The sequence below is a fragment of the Coturnix japonica genome, chromosome 1 (assembly GCF_054131305.1).
Source record: "Coturnix japonica strain WE chromosome 1, WE-NBRP24, whole genome shotgun sequence".
Lineage (NCBI taxonomy): Eukaryota > Metazoa > Chordata > Aves > Galliformes > Phasianidae > Coturnix > Coturnix japonica.
This window is the reverse complement of record NC_140663.1, coordinates 110,946,765-110,967,929: the sequence shown is the minus strand read 5'-3', so window position 1 is coordinate 110,967,929 and position 21,165 is coordinate 110,946,765. Positions and strand designations below refer to the sequence as shown.

General features: G+C 44.0%; 1 protein-coding gene across 7 annotated transcripts in view; it reads left to right on the top strand.

Moving 5' to 3' along the window:
* The window catches only part of NHS (NHS actin remodeling regulator), a 235,923-nt gene that overhangs the window by 181,197 nt on the left and 33,561 nt on the right, over nucleotides 1-21,165 (top strand). For 2 of the 7 annotated variants that reach the window (XM_085531317.1, XM_085531306.1), the window contains exon 1: nucleotides 9,018-9,216. The exons of 3 other annotated variants lie outside the window; for them this stretch is intronic. The gene's annotated coding sequence lies outside the window, so the exon portion shown is untranslated. Of the gene's footprint in view, nucleotides 1-9,017; nucleotides 9,217-9,369; nucleotides 9,466-21,165 lie in introns of those variants that run through there. 2 more of the 7 variants (XM_085531320.1, XM_085531312.1) reach the window with 1 other exon arrangement.

The following is a 21,165-nucleotide window of genomic DNA, read 5'->3' as shown; positions in this document are numbered from 1 at the left end:
ACCACCCTCCCTCGTAAATATTTAATCATAAAACCTCTCTACCATTCTGCTTTCATGTTGCACGCGTTATCCTGGGTTCTGCTTTTGGGTACTGGTCCTTGAAGATGGAAAATGGGTCAATCAGACCATGACGCTGTCATGCTCGGTAGAAGACATTTTTGTTGCCTCCTGTCAAAATTAAGTGGCATTTAGGCTTTTTCTTTGGCCTGTCACTGTTTCCACAAAACTCTGGGCTGTCTAAAGAAACTTGTGGGAAGTATTTGCACTCTGACATTCCCCTGCATGTTGTGGTGTTGTCACATGGCTCACTGCAAACATGTTGCCTTTTGCTTTTTCAAGTTTGATCCACAAAGAGGATTACCACCAGTGCTTATTGCAGCCCTGCCTCTGCTGTCACATACTTCTACCTCAGCCACCTGCCTTCCCACAGAATCTTGCATCTTCCAAGCTAAGCATTCTTAGCAAAGATTCAAAGATTCATTATATTAAAAACTAAATGAAATAGGAGCCCTTAGAAAATCTTTGGCCTCCCAGCCTCTGCCTAGCAATGAGAATGACACCACTGAAAGAATGAGTGAACAGCAGCTCCCAAACGTTTGGGCCTGGTGGGTCGTGTTGAGGCCAATAACCAAGTCCTCAGCAGCAGCCTCAGAAGGTGCCCTAGGGCTGCTGCTGAGACAGGATTTCACTGCTGAACTGCATCCATTTCTCTGGGAGTGACTGCAGTGGCATCTCATGAAGAATGCTTTCCAGAGGCTGTCTCCATTTCCTGTGACATGTACAGCTTAAATCATATTGTCTCAAGACAATATTGTCTCGTGTTCAAGACCAGGTTGGACGGGGCCCTGGGCAACCTGATCTAGTAAAGGCGTATGTTTGGTGGCCCTGCCAGGCAGGGGGGTTGGAACTACATGATCCTTGAGGTCCCTTCCAACCCGGGTCATTCTGTGATTCTGTGATTCTGTCTCTAGAAAAGGCAGGCTTCTATTTCGATGGCATAAAAGCTCAAGGCTTATTCCTTATTTTCCCTGCCCTTAGCTTCTTGTGTTATGGGCTGCATATAGAATCATTTAATCTCATCTGTCCCTCCCATTTCATTATGCTTGTCCCTCTCTTCGTTTTCCTCACACAGTAATGAGGATGAGGATGAAACACAACTTTTCTCTCCTTGCAGTGTCACTGAGGCAAATGCAGACACCCAGCTTTTAAGCTGTTGATTTTTTTTTAGCTAAAAGCAACAGGTGGTCAAATCTTGACAGGAGAAATACCTTGCGTGTCCCTCAATCAGACACACCTTGGGTGCATTCTTCCCTTTGCTTTCAATCTGGAAGGGCAATTTCTGTAATAGGTGACTTTTCTCTAGTTTCTAGCATTAAGCTGGAATTCCACTGCACACTGTTCGCTCATATGTAATAACCAAACAAAAGGATTAAGTGTTTTAAAATAGAAGAGACTGAAATATGTACGGTTGCATGCATCACTGAGTTCCCTTTTACATCCCACACTGCCTCTTGAGTCTGGGAGATTTCATCATGTCCTGCCTTAAACTCACTGCCCATCCCTGGGAACAGCACTTCTGCCTTTCATTCCAGCAACACAACCTCTGCAGAGATACAATTTATGTGTCTCTTTTCCAGGCTGTTGTCCCTCTGATCATGGCCATGGCCCATATCAGTACATCAGTCATTCCCCCCTCCTGAGCTGCTGTCTGGGCAAACTCCAGATGGACAGCACTAAGCCCCACAGTTACAGGCTGGTGTTTTCCTGATCCTACCACCAAGCAGCATGCCCAGCTTGCAGATGTAGTCAGGGAGAATGATAAGCAATCCCTTCTAAGCAAGCCGATGAAGAAAACGGATGTGGAGGGATAAATAAAGCATTCCCACGACCGTTTTACATTCTGTGCATGTTGACAGGAATTGGGGTGGTTCTCTTGGGGCAACAGATGGCAAACTCACTGGGGGATAATTCCGCTTCGAGCCCTGTTTTTGTGGTCACTTCTTATAGAGGTCACTAGTCATGTGGCTTGGCTTCTCCCCAGGGGTCATTAAAAGCCTTGTTTTGAATTTGGGGAAATCAAGCACAACATGCAAGTGTGGCATGTGCTAGATGTGTTAACAGGAAAGTTTCATATCACCCTTTAATGTGTATCACATCTCATGCTCTGACAAGACAAGCATGTAGATGATGAATGTAATTTGTCGCTAAAATTTGGCAGAAATATCTTCAGGGTTTAACTCTATATCAAAGGAAGAAAGCAGTGTTGAAAACACAGCACTGAGAATCAGACTCCTCCACCCTTTTCAATCAAGAAATATTAATTATTAGGCAAGTAACAGTGATTTGAACCAGTGCAGTCAATACAGAGGAACAACTCACTACATTGTTGTTGGGGTTTGTGGGTAGAGCATTGCTCCAAAGGGCACAGTAAATAGTAAAAGATTACTGCCTGCTACTCTGCTTTAGGAGGTCAGAAGAGGGCAGTTATCCCTAGATGGTTTGAAGGCTTTTCAGATACAAGTTGTTAGGACAACGGCATGGTTACTATTTAAGGCATAGGTTACGTGAATGTGACTTGGATTTCCATTCATCTTAAACTTTCAGTCCTTCCAAGCATAATAATCTGTACTATAATTGTTGTATTTCTGGCTATTTGAAAAGAAAGGCCCTGGCAAGCAGAAATAGTCACCATGCTAGAAGAAAACTACATTAAAACAAACATCAATATTTATGAGAAAGTCAGTATTTCTCCCAGAACAAACAAGAAGAAAATCTTGTGAAAAGGAATGGGCAAGGCTGGAAATGCTAGTGAAAAACAGTAAATGTAATAGTATTGCAGTGTGAAACTCACATTACTCATACTCTATTCAGTATTCTACAGACCCTGCCACAGTCACCTAGTGCTAGGCAAAGGCTCCAGACAAACAATTCAGTGCTTAGGTATGTGCTGGTGAGGGGGAGTGAGAGGATCTTCTTCTGCAATCCTTATTTTGTAGCTGGTACACAAATAGCCGGGAGCTGAGACATTGCTGGGTTATGTAGAAATGATAGAAACACAGAATCATAGAATCACTGAAGCTGGAAAACACTTCTAAGATCAACCGCCAACCCATCACACTGCGCCCACTAGCCATGTTCCTCAGTGCCACATCTACCCTTTTCTTGAACACCTCCAGGGATAGTGACTCCACTACCTCCCAGGGCAACCTGTGCCACTGCAGGTTCCATTTCAGATTACTATACATACTAATTTAGAAGAATAAAAATAAAATAGAGGGAAATAATCTTTATGTCCCTGTGACTAGAAACTTTTGTTTCATTTTACTATTACTTTTAAAATCTAACACAAGACAGCAGCAGTGTTTGGCACCAGTGCTCTCATGGATAGAAGGCACAGCATCACAGCTCTTTGAGGTGAGTTTGCCTCTGTGGTGTATCCTCTGTCCCACGGCTTGCTTCACACTTGCAGCCCTCCCAGTATCATCTACCCTCCCACCTACCCACATCAATTTAACCCAATCTGGCTAACAGGACTGAGGTGGCTGGGGATGAGGACAAAGCACAATTGGACAGATGGCACGATCCCATCCCACTTGTTTCTACAAGGCTAAAAGTCACTTATACAGTGTGCGTGTGGGTGAACTGCACCCTGCCATTGCAGGAGGAAGCAAAAGTACCTCCATAACACATAGATGTATGTCACTGCATATGGCATATCTAGGACCCAGCCTTTTCTCAGCAGTGTGTGGTGACCTCTGCTGTGCACTGAGTACCCCTCCCTGTCCAGGTAGCCCCGGGGGAGAGAGGCAAAGCTCCTGCTCTCATTTTAATGTGCACTTGTATATACATATGTATATATGTGACATTTGAAATGCTGCACCATGAAGTGTTTGCACAGGTCCCCAAAACACAGACAGCAGACAACTTAATTCCAAAAAATGGGGGGCCAAGGAAGAAGAATAACCTTATATCCTTCTGATATTTACAAATACAGTTTCAATTTTAACACTTGTCCAGACTGGAAACAGAACAAACAGGCCCAAGGAACATACAGCACTTTGTAAATCATTCAGTGTAGCTGTAAAAGCTTTTTACCTTGTTAGCTCCAACCTGCATTGGTTGCTACAGCTGCAGAAAAACCAATACTAGCAGGATGGGCTAAAGAGAATGGTGGCCCCTGGTTCAAAGCAGCTTGCTCTGTGCTTGCTGCATGTGGATTGTGTTTCTCGCTCTGCTTGCCCGAGACAGGACTCCATTGCCTGTTCTGGGTTTTGGGCTGCAATGTATTCATTCATGTTTGGGGATGCTCAGAGGTCTGATAGACAAGGTTGCAGAGCATGAATGCCAAGACTGTGGGTTTGGGAGGGATACTGCATGGTGAGAAGAGAAGCAGACAGCGAGATGGATGGCTGAGGTAGCGTTAGCAAGGCTCACTGTCCCTGCAGGTGCTTCATCCAAAAGCCAAGTTACCACTGCAGTGCTCATCTGCAATGACACGCACATGTCCAGACTCGTGGAGGAGTGGTGCTCATCTTTTACCAGATGCTCATTAATTTACATTTTAGAAATTACAGCCTAAAGAACATACAGTTGAATATAACAAAGGTTTGGCTTGCAGCAAGCAGAGGAGTTGTGCTTCATGAGTTGCTTTTATAAAAGGGCCCTCGGTCCATGACCTCGTAGCCTTGAGAAATGATTTTTTATGATGTGTAAGAAAAATGCGTGCTATTCCATACAGCCTTTTAAGGAACAGAACTGCAGTGTGTGAGGAGGTGATCTACCTCATGCTTTCTGGATTTATCACAGTGTTCAGTGAGGGTGAGAACGTGGGTCTGTGGCCATGTGAAGGTATCCATGTATGAAGACAGTCATGGGGAGTAGCTGAAAAGAAAACCTGAGAATGGAATCTACTTCACTAGGTGGTGATATCCTCCTAGTGCTATCTTCAAATGCTTTAATTTATGCCTTCGTGGTATTGCATTGTTTTCTAGATCTTAATTATTTTAATAACACATGAGCTCTTTTGTTTCATCAAAATAATATTTGCTTGACTTCCAAATGCCAAACTAGCTTCCTCTACCCTACTGTAGTATGATAGGAGTTAAGATTTTCAAAGCAAAGTATTTTCTTGTTCTTGATGGACATCTTGATGGGTGTAGATCAGGATGTACAGCAACAAAAGCAAAGGGCTTGGATCAAGCAGATCTGGTAGGCAGGAGATAGTCCCTCCTGTGACCTGCTCTTCAATACCTTCATGGGGCTGCAGTGAGATGCAGAGGGGTGCCTCTGGTCTGACTGTCAAGGTTGAGGTGGGGATAGGCCAGTGATGCAACAGACAGGTATGAACATAAAAGAAGTAGGGAACAACTAGACTAGGGGGGTGGCCCTAAAGGTTGTAAAAGCTTAAAGTAGGAATGTTAAAATCAGTATTAGGCTTTACAAGGAGCCTGGTGTGAAGATTTTGAGACAGAAATTAAGTGTATGTCCATCACTGAGGCCACTGCCTTTTGAGGAAATGAAACTCAGCAGTAGTGAACTAAATGCAGCAAAGGTGACACGATAAGCATGTGAGCTGTATCCAACCTCACAGCCTACAATTGTACCAGGAGAGATTCAGATTGGACGTTAGCAAGAATTTCTTCTCAGAGAGGATGATCAAACACTGGAATATCTTGCCCAGGGTAGTGGTGGATTTCCCATTCCTATAGGTATTTTAAAAGATTTATGCACGTGACACTAAGGGACAAGGTTTAGTGATGGGACATTGTAGTTTTAGGTAATGGCTGGACTTGATGATCTTGAAGGCGCTGTCCAACATGAATGGTTCTCTGATTCTGAGGATATATATATGTCCAGTGCATGCTTGCCATTCGGCCTATATGGCAGATACACAGAAACTGGAAAATAGCCTCCCAATCCCTTTTTCATGTCTCTCCCTTCCAGATTTCTCCTTCTTTCCTCTTCCACATTTTGTCTTCATTTATCACTTTGCATCTGCACCTTACTGGGCTGTGTCTGATTACAAGGGCCTAACTAATAAGAAGCACAACTTGAGTAAGGCTCTCCAAGGAACTCAACTGCCATCATTTGCAGAATGATGATATGATGCTCAGAGCTGCCACCGCTGAAGACAGCCAGCTCCACTAGAAGGGGAGCGGCAGGAACCAGAGGCCTGTTTGTGGGGTACCACATATTCAAGTGGACTGGAAGGGGAACAGGCAACAGAAAAAAAAAAAATAATTGAGATTTTGTTTCAGAGACATGACACAATGTTCTGATTCTTCATCATGTCTCAAGTCAGCGGGGTGGACACTGCCACTTATTTTCTTCCTTCTTTTCCTGAGAAGGTAAAATAGAGGGGTGGGAAGAATATTCATACCACTTCTGCTTGAGAGCTAACTTTCATGTAGTCTACATCAACTTTGAAACTCAAACCTCCTTGAAATAATGAAACAGGAGAGGCTGTATTCCTACTGAGGCTGATATTATTTGGCTGAGGGAAGCCTTCACTTGAGTAATCTGGATAAGTGACAGACAGCCATGACCTTGATTTATTTTGTAGCATCTTGGATTGAAATGGAAGAGTATTGAAATTTATATTTTTTTCAGAAACTTGTAGGGATGTCATTAAAGAAGAGGACATTTTGTTCTTCATTTCAGTGCATTTTGTAGCTTTAAAAATAGCAGAGGATTCAGATGTGTGACATTCATCTACTATCTCCACGTCTGTTACCAAACTTGATTGCATTTAAAGACCGGTCAAAGAAAAAAAGTGGTCCAGGACTCTCAGCTCATCTCTGAATGACTCTTAAAACGGGAAACACCCATTTAAACGACACAATACATTTGTTAAACTGTGCTCGTGGGAGGCATAGTAGTAGATTAAAGAGGCTATTGGAAATCCTGAATGAGTGCATTTGCAAAGGCAAGTGGAGAATTCATACAATATGGAGCATATTCTACCCCATTTACTTTGGAGAAACCCCAAGGTACACTGAAATGCTTACATTAAGGCAATGCTTCTATTTGATGCTCATTTGTTTGGGCACCGATCTTCAACTCGGTCACCCAAAAACTTGAAAGAATCTGCATTTGCCAAGTGAAACTGTTTGTTAATATCATTACAATAGGATAGGAAATTATGGGAGAGGTGGGCAAGGTCTACTTTCTCCTGGCTGAAAGGATTTCTTCCTCTTTGACTGGGAGTTTTGGGAGCTCTGGATGTAGTTTCAGTTCTCACTTATTTATGTTGGATTTGTTCCACCACAGTCCTGCACTCTGTTTGTCTGTACCCACTCAGCAGAATGGTTTTGTTTGCTTTCCTACAAAAATATATCATGTTCGGGGGGAGAGTGGATCTGGTTGGGTCTGAGAGCCACTGTAACCAGCTGGCAGCTTGCTAACACTCCTGGATGCAGATTAAAACAATAGAAGAAGAAACAAAGTGAAGTGAGAAGGGGGTAAGAAAGGCTTTCTTCATAAACCTGAGAGAAGCCGAAACACTAAAACACTAAAAACCAACTTTCTTTGGTTCCAGTAACCAAAGAAAACCAAGAAATAAGGTCTGCCTGGGGATGTATCTATGTGTCCTTCACTGCATGAGATGCTCACTGCCTCTCAGAAGTCATAGGATCCTCTTTCAACTCCCAGGGCAAGTGGGCTGCCAGTAGCCCAGGGCCACCTAGCCAGTTCGAATTGGAAAGTGCAATGGTTGAATTTTACCTGGCTGTCCTCAGTGATGATGGCACTAATTTGCTTCTTTCTTTCTTTCTTTCTTTCTTTCTTTCTTTCTTTCTTTCTTTCTTTCTTTCTTTCTTTCTTTCTTTCTTTCTTTCTTTCTTTCTTTCTTTCTTTCTTTCTTTCTTTCTTTCTTTCTTTCTTTCTTTCTTTCTTTCTTTCTTTCTTTCTTTCTTTCTTTCTTTCTTTCTTTCTTTCTTTCTTTCTTTCTTTCTTTCTTTCTTTCTTTCTTTCTTTCTTTCTTTCTTTCTTTCTTTCTTTCTTTCTTTCTTTCTTTCTTTTCCCACTTGAAATTGGTAGGATCTTAATTGCAAAGAAAATAATAAATTATTCTGGCAAAATTTTGCAGCAGGGAGCTCAAAAATTAAGGGCATGGGATGTAGGGGATAGGCAGCAGGTCTGATTTTTTTCCTCAAGAATATGAGCTAAACATTGTCTTCATTTAGAACAGGAAACAGATTTATCTTGTGAATCGGCACATTTTCTGCCTTTTTCTCTTTTGATCTAGTATATGATGTATAATCAATGTTACTTCGGAGATGTTATTGATGCCGCTACATGTAAATAGCATCCCTCTTTGCTAATGACTGTGATATACCTATCACAGCAGCGAGAAAACTGAGGGTTGATTAATGAGCAGTGGCAGAGTGGCACACTCTTCTGTATTTATCTGCAATTTCATACTCAAGGAGCTTCAAAGATGGTCACACATCCCTGTTCACCAAAGCCATCTTTCTTAAGCCTGTGGCTTTTTGTGGCCTGCGCCGGAGTGCTCACCTGTAATTAACATGGCAGTGAGGGTGTGCGTGCGTACAGCCCACTGTGGGTGCTGATAGTGATAGCACACTGATGTGTCTGAGCTTGTTTGCACTGACAGCATTAGGCTGTGACGCTGCTACTTGTTGCAGCGTTTGATATATCTGCAGCACTGCTGGTATGGCAGGAGATCCAGAACACACATAACACACATGCCTGCATTTTTATCGGCATGTATGCCTATAGCAGGTACATGAAAGCACATGCTGAATACACACACACACACACGGGAACGAGTGGGGGGGGAAAAAGGAGGGGGATGGTTCTCCCTCTGTTTTTACAGCAGGTAGCAGGGAGGCCGCTGGGCCCGGCGCTTGGTAGGGGGCGGCCGAGGGGGCGTTGCGCTGAGCTGAGATACTGTTGTAAGGGGGACGGCAGTGGGGCCGGGGTGTTGAGGGTGGGCTCGTCCCAGGTAGCGTCGGTTTTCGATAGAAGTAGTTGGTGTCTGATGATGTCACGCTCGGGGGGAGGGAGAAAGAAAAAGAGAGAGAGAGATTGCAGTTCTAACGCAAGGAGGATGCTGCAAAGCAGAGCCAGGGTCCTCTCCTTGAAGGAAGACGAGGCGCAAGGCAGAACCCTCCGGAGGGCTTTTCTGCCCCTCCTGCCTCACACGGGAGCTTGCCGCGAGGGGAGCCGGCCGAGCTCATCGCTGTGTCCCGCCAGGTGAGAGCCGGGCCCGGGAGAGAGGAGCCGGGCTCTCCGAGGGGGGCTGCAGGACGGCCCCGTCCCGCATCGGGAGCACCGCAGGCCGGGGGTGCGGAGCGAGGAGCGGCTGGTTCGGCAGCGGGAGGAGGGCAGCACCAGCAGTGATGTCATTATTAACCAGTTCCTCCCGCAGCGGTGAGGGAAGTTGGAGGAAAAACCTGCAGTCCCAGAATGGTTCTCAGCTTTGACTGGAGGTTCCGCACCACGGTAATGCGTTTTCTTTCCTTTGCAGAACTGTTCTGGTAGACCTTTGGTTTGGGTTATGCAGAGGGCATTGCTCCTCGCTCTCTAAATAGACGCTTTGACTTAAGCTTCTGCCTCTGGTTTGTGAAATACCTTGCAGGTGTTTGAAGTTTTGCCTGGTTAGTTGGAGGATTTGTATCCGTTGTGCAGATCCGTGTCATGACAGCAGAGTTGAGCATGCAGCATTCTGCGACTCGCCTGGAATTGGGATGCAGAGGTTGCCAAGCACTCAGCCTTCCACACGGGAAATGTACTTTGAGCCCCGCAGGTGGATGGAAAAGGACTCGGTTGGCATTTGTGTCTGTAATAGGTGACATTTAGCGTTGCTTTTAGGAGGCAAAAAGTCTTCTAGCCAACTGTAGAGACAGAAATGAATCACGCTTTCGTGGCAATTTCTTCTTCTTTCGTTGCCAGGTTTTTTATTATGAGCATTTTAATTCTAATGGAACTGAATGGTAAATGTAAACATGAGATGTTTGGACTGTTAGAGGCAGCATATGCATTCATATCTCTTAATGACATGCATTAACCAGTTGTGTGCTGCACCCTCCATTGCATTTGCCCTGTTGCTGTTTTTGATAGCAGTGCACCAATTTCTAGGTTGCTCTGCGGATGGTCAGCAGCACAGAGACTTATTCTGCTCGGTGGATCCTGAAGCAATCAGCAGCAGACAAGCCATTTTTAGGTACATTTGGTTATTATGACAGGTCCATTGAGGGTGAAGAGGCATCACCAAAACGGCAGGCAGGGAAGAGCATCTCAAGTCCGTGTTTTCAGGTATTAGCTATCATTGTCACTGGTGCAGTTTGGGTTTGTGCTTGTTATTGGTGCTGCTTGGTCCAAAGGCAGAGGCTGTGATGCTGAGGGTTCATTTCACTATGAAAGTAATATAATATTTCTGCCTGGACTCCCACTTTTCTGTAGTAAGACTTGCTTATCTTCTTATCAAAGAGAGCATGAGTGATACCCGAGGAGACCTTATTTTTGCTTACTATGTGCATGATAACCACATACCTTCTGCTGCCATCTGTGATGGCATTTGTGAATTTAAGGCTGGGAAATCTGGGCTTCAGAATGAGTAGGAGAAAAATGGGAACACCATGGTATCAAACCAATACAAAATGTTCCTTCAGGAGGTTCGTGCTGATGATTAAGGCTAAAGGAAATCTGTCGCTGTCCTTGAGAAGACTCTCAGTGATGAACATTGAGGAACAAGACTGTCTTCTACCAGCTGTTGAGAAGATGCTGGCAGCTGACATAGGGTCATTTTGAGCTCATCCCCTTGCAGCATGGCTTGATGGGAGAGTAAATCTGGTAACCTCTCCCTTTTGTGAGTCCTTCCAGTGTGAGCCTCAGTGTGGGAACATGTAACTCAGGCCAAACTTTCAAGATGCCACATTTCTATCAGTCTGGTTTTCATTCAGATGTGTGCTTGCCTGTCACTGATAGTGCTCATGAGAGGGCTCTGTGCCAGGCAGGTTTGAGGAATGGATATCAATACTGAAGTAGTCATCACAGCATATGGAGACTTTCCATCTCTCCAGTGCTAAGCTGAATCTGTTGCTGTGGATAGACAACTTTTTCTTTGGATTTTAGTGTGTCACCCTTGACCACAAGGAAAATAACATGTTTGAAAAGCAGAGCAAAGAATTGTGCTTCTGATGTCAGTATCTCTTTATCTTCCTCATTTGGAGGCCCTAGCAGTCCCCCTGCCCTCGCCTGGAGTATGCAGGGGCACTAGATCTGGCTTGTCTGTCTCAGCTCAGTTCATCTGAGGTGAGAAATTAGAAATTCCTGGCACTAGAAATGGAGGCTGCTACCCAAAAGAGAGGGGAGAAGCATGTGACTGCAGCCACTGAGCCCATTTCTGCAGCCTCTTCCCCCTTAGGAACCAGCTGACTTTGCAGCAGAGAAGGTTAGTAAGACCTTCGTAAGTGCAAACAGAAATAAAGCACTGGGACAGACAGCCTGCAGAGCTTGTGTGATGTCCTTTGAGGCTTTTGAAGAATGAGTAAGAATAAGGTTGGGGTGCTCTAGAAATGCCTGCTCCACTTTAGAGCAGGAAAACTGCACCTAGCATTGCATTTTGACCTTTTTAGGACAAATTCAGCCACCCTTGAGTCAAAAAATCAAAGAGTATTTTACAGACATGCAATAATGATCAAAGCTATAAAGTAAATAACAAAGAGGACCGAAGCTGAGTACCCAAAGCTACAACAGGAAGTAAGGAAATCAACTTCAGGGGATGAGATCACACTGTCATAGGAAGGGATCCTTATCAATACTACAAAGGAAGTACAAATAACACAGTGTGTGTGTGGGAGGAGTAAAGTAAGAACTTCCCAGTTCCAAATTTAACAATGAGTTCAACTCTGCGCATGTGACCAAGAAACACTGAGGTCAGGTGTCTAATTGGGTTTATGCTATTGCCATCCAAGTAATTATCTTCTCCCCCTTGGCATTTCATTAGGGTAAAACTGAATTAGTTTTGGACCGCTGTAGTCTGCTAAGTCTGAAACTAGGTAACCTCAGTGGCTTGCCTGACGGGTTGTCTCTTCACCTTTGGGCTGTATTGGTAGAGCTGGCAGTGGCTGTATTCCTCTGGGAAACCTTCTTCTAGACTATATGTTTAAGTTGGGAAAAATCCTTGTAATCACATCAGTTCTTGGATGTTACAAGAGTGACTCCCACTCAGAAGTATGTCTTTGGTAATAGTGCTTAAAGTGATGGGGATTTCCAGCTGCATCTTCATAGTATACGTAGACATTGATTATGCGCCTGCTGCAGATGGGAGTGGGATCAAATATAATACATCACTGTAACAGCACATAGTAAAGATGGATGATGCTGGTCCATTGTGATACATGCATGAATCTTAATGTCTTCTGTCATCGTGAAGAATGAAAGGTGCTGGCACACATGAGTGGAGGAACAGCTATTTTGTGCCCTATGGAGTGTGCAGACACGAGATGTTTAGCTGGTGGCGGCCTATATGTGTAGAACTCTACCATCATTGGAAAGCATCCCCCCTTTTATTCAGCCTCATAGCAGCCAAGCTCTTGATGCCAGAAGATCTTACTGGAATGAATCAGCCACAGGGGCTGTTCTTAAGGGTGCTTTTAAAAGCTGTCACTTAGGCTCGAGATGAACACTAGAACAATTTGCTGAAATCTGAAGCCATTTTGTGACCCCTGCATTTTGAGAACCCTCAGGAAATAACTGTAAAACACTGTGCTGCTTTCTGCCTGTATTGAAAGAAGGGGAAAAAGCAGTGGGAGAAAAGGCTACCTCTGCCCAGTCTCCTCATCTTTCATGAAAGACCAGTGTTTTCTGCCAGGTTTACAAAAGTGCTGCATTCACTGGTAATGATAATAGTAGATAATCATAATTGCGATAATCTTCATATACACGTACAAATTCTACTCACCACCCCCACCTACCCACACCGTCCAGCTGCTTTTAGCACAAAGTTCATTTGATGGCATCGGGCATCTGGTTTTTCATGTCTCTGCCAATCTACCCCTGCATAACCTCACTATTAGCTGTCAGAGCTAACTTCTGCTTAGAGGAGAGGTGATGCACCAATGTCAGAATATGCAGATTCACATTTGCCAGTTGTACCTCAGCTCTCCCATACCTGACTTTTCTTTTTTTTTACTTTGGCATAGCACAGGCAATCAAAATTTATCTTCCAAATTAAGACTGTAATTATATTTTGATAAAGATCTGGCAATTCAGTGAGAATGAAATTTTAAGGGTTGCCGGGATACAGATGACTCTGGGTTATAGGGAAGTGTTTGCATGAGGAATACTAATCAGCCAAGGTTGTTCAGCATCTTTATCTAGACTTATTCAATAGTGTCTGATAACACAGGCAATCAAGTGCTTGTTTCTTTGCTATTATTCTGGCAAAGTGATTAAAGATACAGGCTGTCTTTATGAATGAAAAGGTGACATGTTCAACATGGACCGGCACAGATATGTCTCTCTGTTTGACATGGAAGAAAAGTGAGGGAACGGCATTCTGACCATGCCAGTGTTTCAGAGCCAGCCAAAATGAGCTTCTGCTTGCTTCTCCTAAAGGAGCTGGAGGATCTGCTAAGGACTAGCCCTGGCTGGATGGCTGCAGAAGGACCAGCCCTATAGAGCAGGAGAAGGTGACAAGCTGCATCGTTTGACACAGCACTATGAAGGAGAGGTCCCTGCTTGCATGCAGAGACTTGCTTGAGTCAGCCCAGCAGATGCATAAAGCTCAGCCTCAGTGCTGCAGTCTGACAGCAGAAGAGCTATAGCGCTTTCCATCTTAAAGCTTCTGTATGTGACACTAATTAGTTATTATTGAAAGTTATCGTTATTCAATACTAGGACCTGCTGACAGGTCTTATATGCTGACTGTGCTGCAGGAGCGATTGTGGACCACAGAGTGAGTGCTCTCAGGCATTCTTTGCTGGACAGTCTGCTTCAAAAACCTGCATAGGAGGGGAGGCCAGGTAGGGAAAGATGTATTTTCCCTTACACTTGGTCTTCCAATTTTCTCCTGGCACCAACCTAGCAACTGCTTTTTTCCCTGATGTCTTAATTCCAAATGTTGAGCCAAGCCCACAATAATTGCTACACTCTATTCAGAGCTGCTTTAGGGATTTAATTGTAGCGCATGGTTGTATTTTTACTACAGATCAGAACAATTCTGTGACTTGACAGTTTTTTTCAGTTAACAGTGAAGCAGCGATCATGGTATGTAACAATAAAAAACGTGTTCTGCTGGGATGTCAGTTTCATGAAAATGGATGGTTCTGTTTCCTTGCTGATCTGAATTTCTCTGATGTCTGTGGTGAGTAGCTTTTATTCTCCTGGTGATCTTTGAGGAGCCATCAGGAAAGGACTGGACTCTTACAGCTTCAGCAGCATGGAACTGTGCCAGGGGAGGGGCAGCTGGGGGTCAGGGAAAGGGGCTGCACCACAGGGCGGTGGGCATGGAACGGGATGCACAGGGCTGTGGGCACGGCCCCCAGTGCTGGAGTTCAAGGAGCGTCTGGACAGCGCTCTCAGACATAGGGTTTGGTTTGGGTGGTGCTGTGTGGAGCCAGGGGTTGGACTCCGTGATCCTTGTGGGTCTCTTCCAACACGGGATATCTGATGGTTCAAGGACTTTACGCACTGCTGCTGGAGTGGCAGGAGTAATGGGTGTGATCCAGGAGTCTGGGGTTAATGTATGACCGACTGGTGTTCTTTGCTGTCTTGGCAGTGCTGGATGCCTGTTCACATGAGGCAAAAGTAGAAAAGAAATAAATCTCTAAGTTGCACATCACCACATAAATGTACCAAAAAGTGTTTAGCCAATTTGGATGCATTTCCCTATTCAGTGGCTGACTGATGCGTCAAATTGTTCTACTGCAGTTCCGTGCTCTGAGCTCACTTTGGGTCTCTACCAACTGTGTATCTCTGTTTTCCCACAGTGCAGATTTTACATTTCATTCAGTTTTTCTTCTGCTTGCTCTGTGGTGTCTCTTCATCACACCTACATCTTAGGAAAGCAAGCTGGGAATGGTGATGAGAGCAAAGGAAGCCAGGCTTTTACTGCAGCCTTAGCAGAAGCAGGGATACAAGCAGAAGCACTGCAGCTCTGTTATATCAAGTAGTCAGTATGGATAGAAATAACAAAAAGCAGAGGCTGGAGCACAGTTACTATTTTATTCTGGTGATCTCTTTTTGTACATCAGATGACCATGCAGTATCCTCTTTGCTGAACAGTGGAGGAAGGAAATTGGTGTTTCTATAGCCAAGTAAGTTCACAGGTCCCTGATGTTTTCTGATGTGAGCATTAATAGTGAATCTCTCAGGGATTCTTGGAAACTTTTTGGATGGCAAAACACTGCAGTATTTGCAAAACGTTACTGTTGAAAAAATGCTACAAAGAGAAAAGGAATGAGGATGCTAATAGAAGGCACAAAGGAGAGCCCATACAAAGTACATTGGAATGAATCTCTCTCCAACTTCCATTTTTATAACTACTTTTTGGAAATGTTTTCTTCTCTGCTGCTGCATAGAATTCCATTTTTGGGATAAAATCAGAGGATGTTAAGTATGCCAAAAACCCAAACTTCAGATGTAACTCTGCTTAACAAAGGCATTGCCAAGCAGTGACCTCACCCTTACTCACTACACTGAGAAGATTTACTGCATCCCACTGGAAATTGATACTTGCTAATATGAACAAACATGAAGGTGGAATTACCAAACTGGCAGGTGAGGGAAACAGTCTTGATTTTCCAGAATTAGCTGTGATTTAAATGGAGTAGTTATAAAAGCCTCAAGTAATTCCAAACCTGGCAGCTGATTAGTGAATAAGTGCGTCTTCCCTATGCCATTGTGTTTGGGTTATGGTGGAAATCAAACAGGGAGCCAAGCTGCCTCTTTTCTCTTTACTGAACATGTCAGATTAGTTCTGAATAATAAACCACTTGGTATTTGCCCAGGCCAGAGTTTTGGAGCTGCTTGTAAATGGCAGAGATTTGTTGTGCTGGGCATCTGATAGGTTCAAAACTGTGGGATAGGGAACACAAACCACAGCTTTTCTGTCCAAGTTTGGAGTATGTCTTAGCAGGAATCAGGCAGAGCTACTTTTGTCTGGACAAATAAAACACTAAAAAAAGCCCCAACTATAAAACATCATTAGAGTACGATCTCAGAATCCTTAAGGTTGGAAAAGTGCACTAAGATCATCTAATCCAACCTGTGTTGCTCACTAAATCATGTTTCTTAGTACCATATCAATACAGTTATTGAACATCTCCAGGGACGGTGACTCCACTGCCTCCCTGGGCAGCCTGTGCCACTGCATTACACATAGCACATGAAATTAGGAGACTGTTATTATATGTGTGAATTCTGGATGCAAAGGGTGATTTCTTCCCTTAACAGACATAGAAGAAACGAGAGGTAAGGGTAGAAGATCCCTGAGAATGCACGATGGCTTTGAAAGGTCGAGGGGATGTACCCAAGATGAGAGCTGGGATCTGGCAGCATATTAACCTTGTGAACCAGGCTGTATGTCCAAACCACTGCAGCTCAGGACTCCGCTGTTTGAAAATGCTGCCTCAATTCTTTGCTTTTTACTGCTTTACAATTCCCATGTATTTTCTTCTTCTTTTCTCCCTTTTTCAATTTTATTTTTACTTTTGTTTTATTTTAAGCTCCATGGCAGGGATAAGAGCGTGTTTTCATATTCTCTCTAACACTCTAACAATACTTGAGATGTTACATACAAAATAAGCAGATGGCTGCAAACTGATCTGTTTTTGTGTATAAAATGTCTCTGACTTAACAAAAAATATCCATAGTATATTAAAAAAAAGAAGTTGGCTGAGGTGGCCTCCCCCTCTCTGTTAACAGATGCTCTGGGATTTGATGGGATGTGAAGCCTTATTGCCACCTCCCCCAGACAGCATCCTGCTGGATCAGGGCTGGGCTGTCTCCGTGGGTGTTGTCTGCCTTTTTCTGTTCAGTGCCTGGAGCATTTCAGCCTGGGGCACAGTCTGGCACCTCTTCCAATACTTCATTTTTATTTTTTTTTCATGCTTCTCAGAAAATGCAGGCTGAAGGAAGAATGGCAAAGAGGAGATGGCAGTGAGGTGGAAGAGAGATAGCGAAGGCCAGATCTTGTGTCCTCAGGTAGCCAGAGCATCCAGAGGCTGTGAGAGGACAGGGCAAAGACAGCAAAATTTGACAGCTGTTTAGGCTTACTGTCTCACATTTCTGAGCATGGTTTCCCCTTCTTCATCAAATTGGGTTTATTTGTTCAGTTTCTTGGGCAGTGCATACTGTTTGAAGTGAAGTCCCTTAATTCCTTGCTAAGTTGCCTGTCTGAAGCCTTTGCACCATGACAGCAATGGGAATGTCCTAACAAAATCTGCAGGCTCATCATCACAGCCCACGAAAACAGCCAGGTTCTGACATGGCGATGGCGTTGGTCAGTTTATGTCTGAAGGAATCCTGTTTGGTTCCTCATGTCTGTGTACACAGTGGTGTCTGATTGCTGGCCGGATGTTGGACTGCGGTTGGACTTGATGATCTTCAAGGTCTTTTCCAACCTGGGTAATTGTATGATTCTATTACTCAGGGATATGATTTAGTGTAGGGTTTTTAGAGTTAGGGTTCTGGTTAGGCTGCGGTTGGACTTGATGATCTTCAAGGTCTTTTCCAACCTGGGTAATTCTATGATTCTATGATTCTATGTTGCCAGGATGCTGAGACCTGCAGGATGGCTTTTCAGCCATCCACAGTGATCTACAGGATCCAGACACTCAAATCCAGTACAGCGCCTTGGGCTGTCAGCTGTCCATCATTTCTCAGTCCTCCCAGATTGACCAAAGCAGTGCTGGCTCTTCCAGAAGATAAACTGGAGCTCACCAAGACTCATTCATACTCAAGATCAAAGGGGAGCATGTCTGCAAGCAACAGAAATACTGCAGGGAGACACATCTCCCTTGGGGAAAGCTCCTTTTGTTAGTACTTTCCATTGTCTGCTGCTTTATGCTTGGGAGTGTTGTCAGCTCTGCTCCCTGTGAACAAATCTTTGCTTCCCTAGGGTACTTTCTCCCATTCTACTCAACACGTGATACATTAAGATCAAACACTGTTTTCTACTCGCAGGCCACATTTTTACTCACACTTCCTGCATGATCATTTTAATGACGGTTCTTTTCTTCCCCTCTCCTTTTGCCGTTCCTTTATCCTTTCTGAAAAGTATATCCTACTTTATTTTCTTGTGGCTTTTAGAGCAAGTTATTTCCTGCAGTTTATTTTAATTTGTCATCACTGCTTTCAATTTAGAGTTTGAAGGCTTCCTGTCCAGTCTTGCAGGCCGATGTCATTCCTCAGTACTGTAATTGATAGTTATCACTGGACATTGACACCTGATTGTGGCTGTTCATAAATAAAAACATTACAGCTCAATTAGTTTTTCTGCGTAAATATGCAGCTCAACAATATATATGTGAGTACAAACGACAGGGCATGGTTTTGCTCAGAAAGCTGTGTTAGCCATAACGATAAAGGATAGTGTATGTTATAATCTTTATTAACACCTTTTGACACTTCACAAGAAGTAAATGAATTTGTTTTAGCCTGAATGTTCTCAAGCTGCATTTTCTGTGCTAGTTGCTGTCAGCTGTGATGTCTCAATTCAAACAGAGGATTAGTGGGTTACTGTGAGCTGTAGGAGCTCCCTAGCTGGCATGGTAACAGGTCTGCATCCCCTGCAGGGTTGTGCAAGGGGTTGCAGCTAACAGTGCTCACCAGTCAGCCATATGCAAGCTAACATTAACCATTTGGTGCTTGTTTACCATTTTAAGTATGCAGGGACCTGAAATGCAGTAGAAAAATATGATATAAATGAAAGGGGGCCAGCCACAGTCCTGGTTTTCCTGCTGTGCCTTTTGTACCATGAGCTGCTGCTGCCTGCATTGGGGATTGTGCATGCAGCAGCATGGTGCACCATGGACTGCAGTAGGTTTTTCATAGGGAATAAAGAACTTGAGGAAGGGAAATTTACTGTACTCTCTCCCCATCTTGAAAGGGTAACAAGAATCCCTCTGTAAGCAGGTTTCTTGGTTAAAATCCATTCCTTTGAGAAAACATAGAAGGGGGAGAGGGAAATGTATATTTTTAGGCAGTTCTCCTTGCCCTTATACAATAAAGACTACATTCAGTATTACTTCAACAAGTGAAACTCTACGAGCTATTTGGCCATATTATTTCTTCCCATCTGTGCTCAGAGTGGCTTTCTGAACCCTTATGGCCCTGCTTGCTGTAATGTTTTCCAGAAGTGTCATGTCAGAAGTAGGTCTGAAGAAGGATACTGCCAGACAATATTGAAATCAGACTTCCCCTTCTGGCCCAGAGCCCCTTTGTGCTAGATGCTCTGCACACCCAGTTTAAAGTTGGTTGTACAAAACTGTACACTCACATAAATCACTCGTGAAGTTGAGGCCAAAAGGAACATCTGAGAGGAGCAGTGATGAATGACTTAGGGATTTGCTGAGTTGAGGAAGAGTTTCATTGAAAGAACACTGGAAGAGCTGCCTCCTGAATCATTTGTATCTTCAGCTGCACCTCTGTGCTAGGTCTAACCAGGGTTATCATCAGGGTGGCATGAAAGTTACCTCGTAGCATTGTGTATGTGGACCGTGTCTCCTGAGCAAAGATACAAGTTGCCTTGCTTTTGTGGGGAAGAAGCTGCATGGTGCAGCCATGACCCCAGGAGCAATCAGAAACCTGGAAGCAAGCCATGTTTCTCAGTCTCACTGTAGGAGAGGAGTGATGGAACTGCAGGAGCTGCACGGATATTTCTCTGGGGAAGACAAAAGAGTTGCCTTCGGTCCCTTGGAGGTGATTGACTTTCTGTCTTCCCCCAGCTGCCTGCGAGAAATTCAGTGGAACATGTGTGGCTATAGTAGCCTACTATTTACTAAATATAATTGGAAGACACTGGTACTGCTTACCTCAGCTTGCAGTTAAGCAGTGCTCAGGGCATCTAGCCAAGCATACTGAAAAAGACTGATGGAGAGGAAAAAGTGTGAAATACTAGCCACCATTTCTGCTCTTAACACATGGCTTTTGGGAGCTCGATTTCTCAGCCTGCATGCAGTGTCAGTGGATGCGAAGTGGGGCTGTACTTGTTCATTTTCTGTGTGAACTCAGAATCAAAGAATCATAGAATCCTTAGAATCAGAAGGTAATCTAGCCCAACATCCCTGCAATGAACAGGGATATCTATCCACAGCTAGATCAGGTCGTCTTCTGGCTTCACCTTGAAAGTCTTCAGGGATGGGGCATCTACCACATCTCTGGGCAACCTGTGCCAGTGCCACCCTTACTGTAAAAAAACCTCTTCCTTGTATCCAATCTAAATCTCCCCTCTTTTCATTTTAAACTTTTTCCCTGCATCCTATTCATAGCAGACCCTGCTGAAGAGTCTGCCCCCTTCTTTCTTGCAGCCCCCCTTCAGATACTGAAAGGCCTCTATCGGGTCTCCCTGGAGCCTTCTCTTCTTCAGGCTGAACTTGTTTTTGGTTTGGTTTTGCTTTTCACATCTCTTAATGTTTTTCTGTTGTAGTGAGTATGTTGTCCTTCCAGACAGGTGACTTGGTCATAAGCTGTGGAAAAACACGTCAGGGACTAGCAATATGAAACAGTGGGGCCACAGGGCTTTTCTAGGTTATCATCTTGAATGAAGTGTGTGCCAGTAGTAAACAAAATGCTGTTAGCTGCTGATGGGCATTTGATGCCCGGTGTAAAATAAGTTGATGTCCTTTATCTACTATCCGAGAGACAGGTGTGTGTATCATTGCACTGCTGGTGTAATTGATGCTGAATTACACTTGTGAGCCAAATGGAGATGATTGATGGAGAATAACTCATAGAGCTTTGATGGAGGACTGTAGTTTATGAAGATTTCAAGGAAAATGGAAATATGCTTGCTGTTCTTCAAATAAATCATCTGAATCTTATCTTCCAATATGCTAAACACAGCATATTCTGTGTCAGGTGTCATCTTCCACTGTGCTTTTTCACGGCCCCCAGTGTTTTACAGCAGGATTTGTGTTGTGGATGCTGACATGGAGACAGGGGCTCTGATGTGCAAGCCTCTACTCTTGGAAGTAT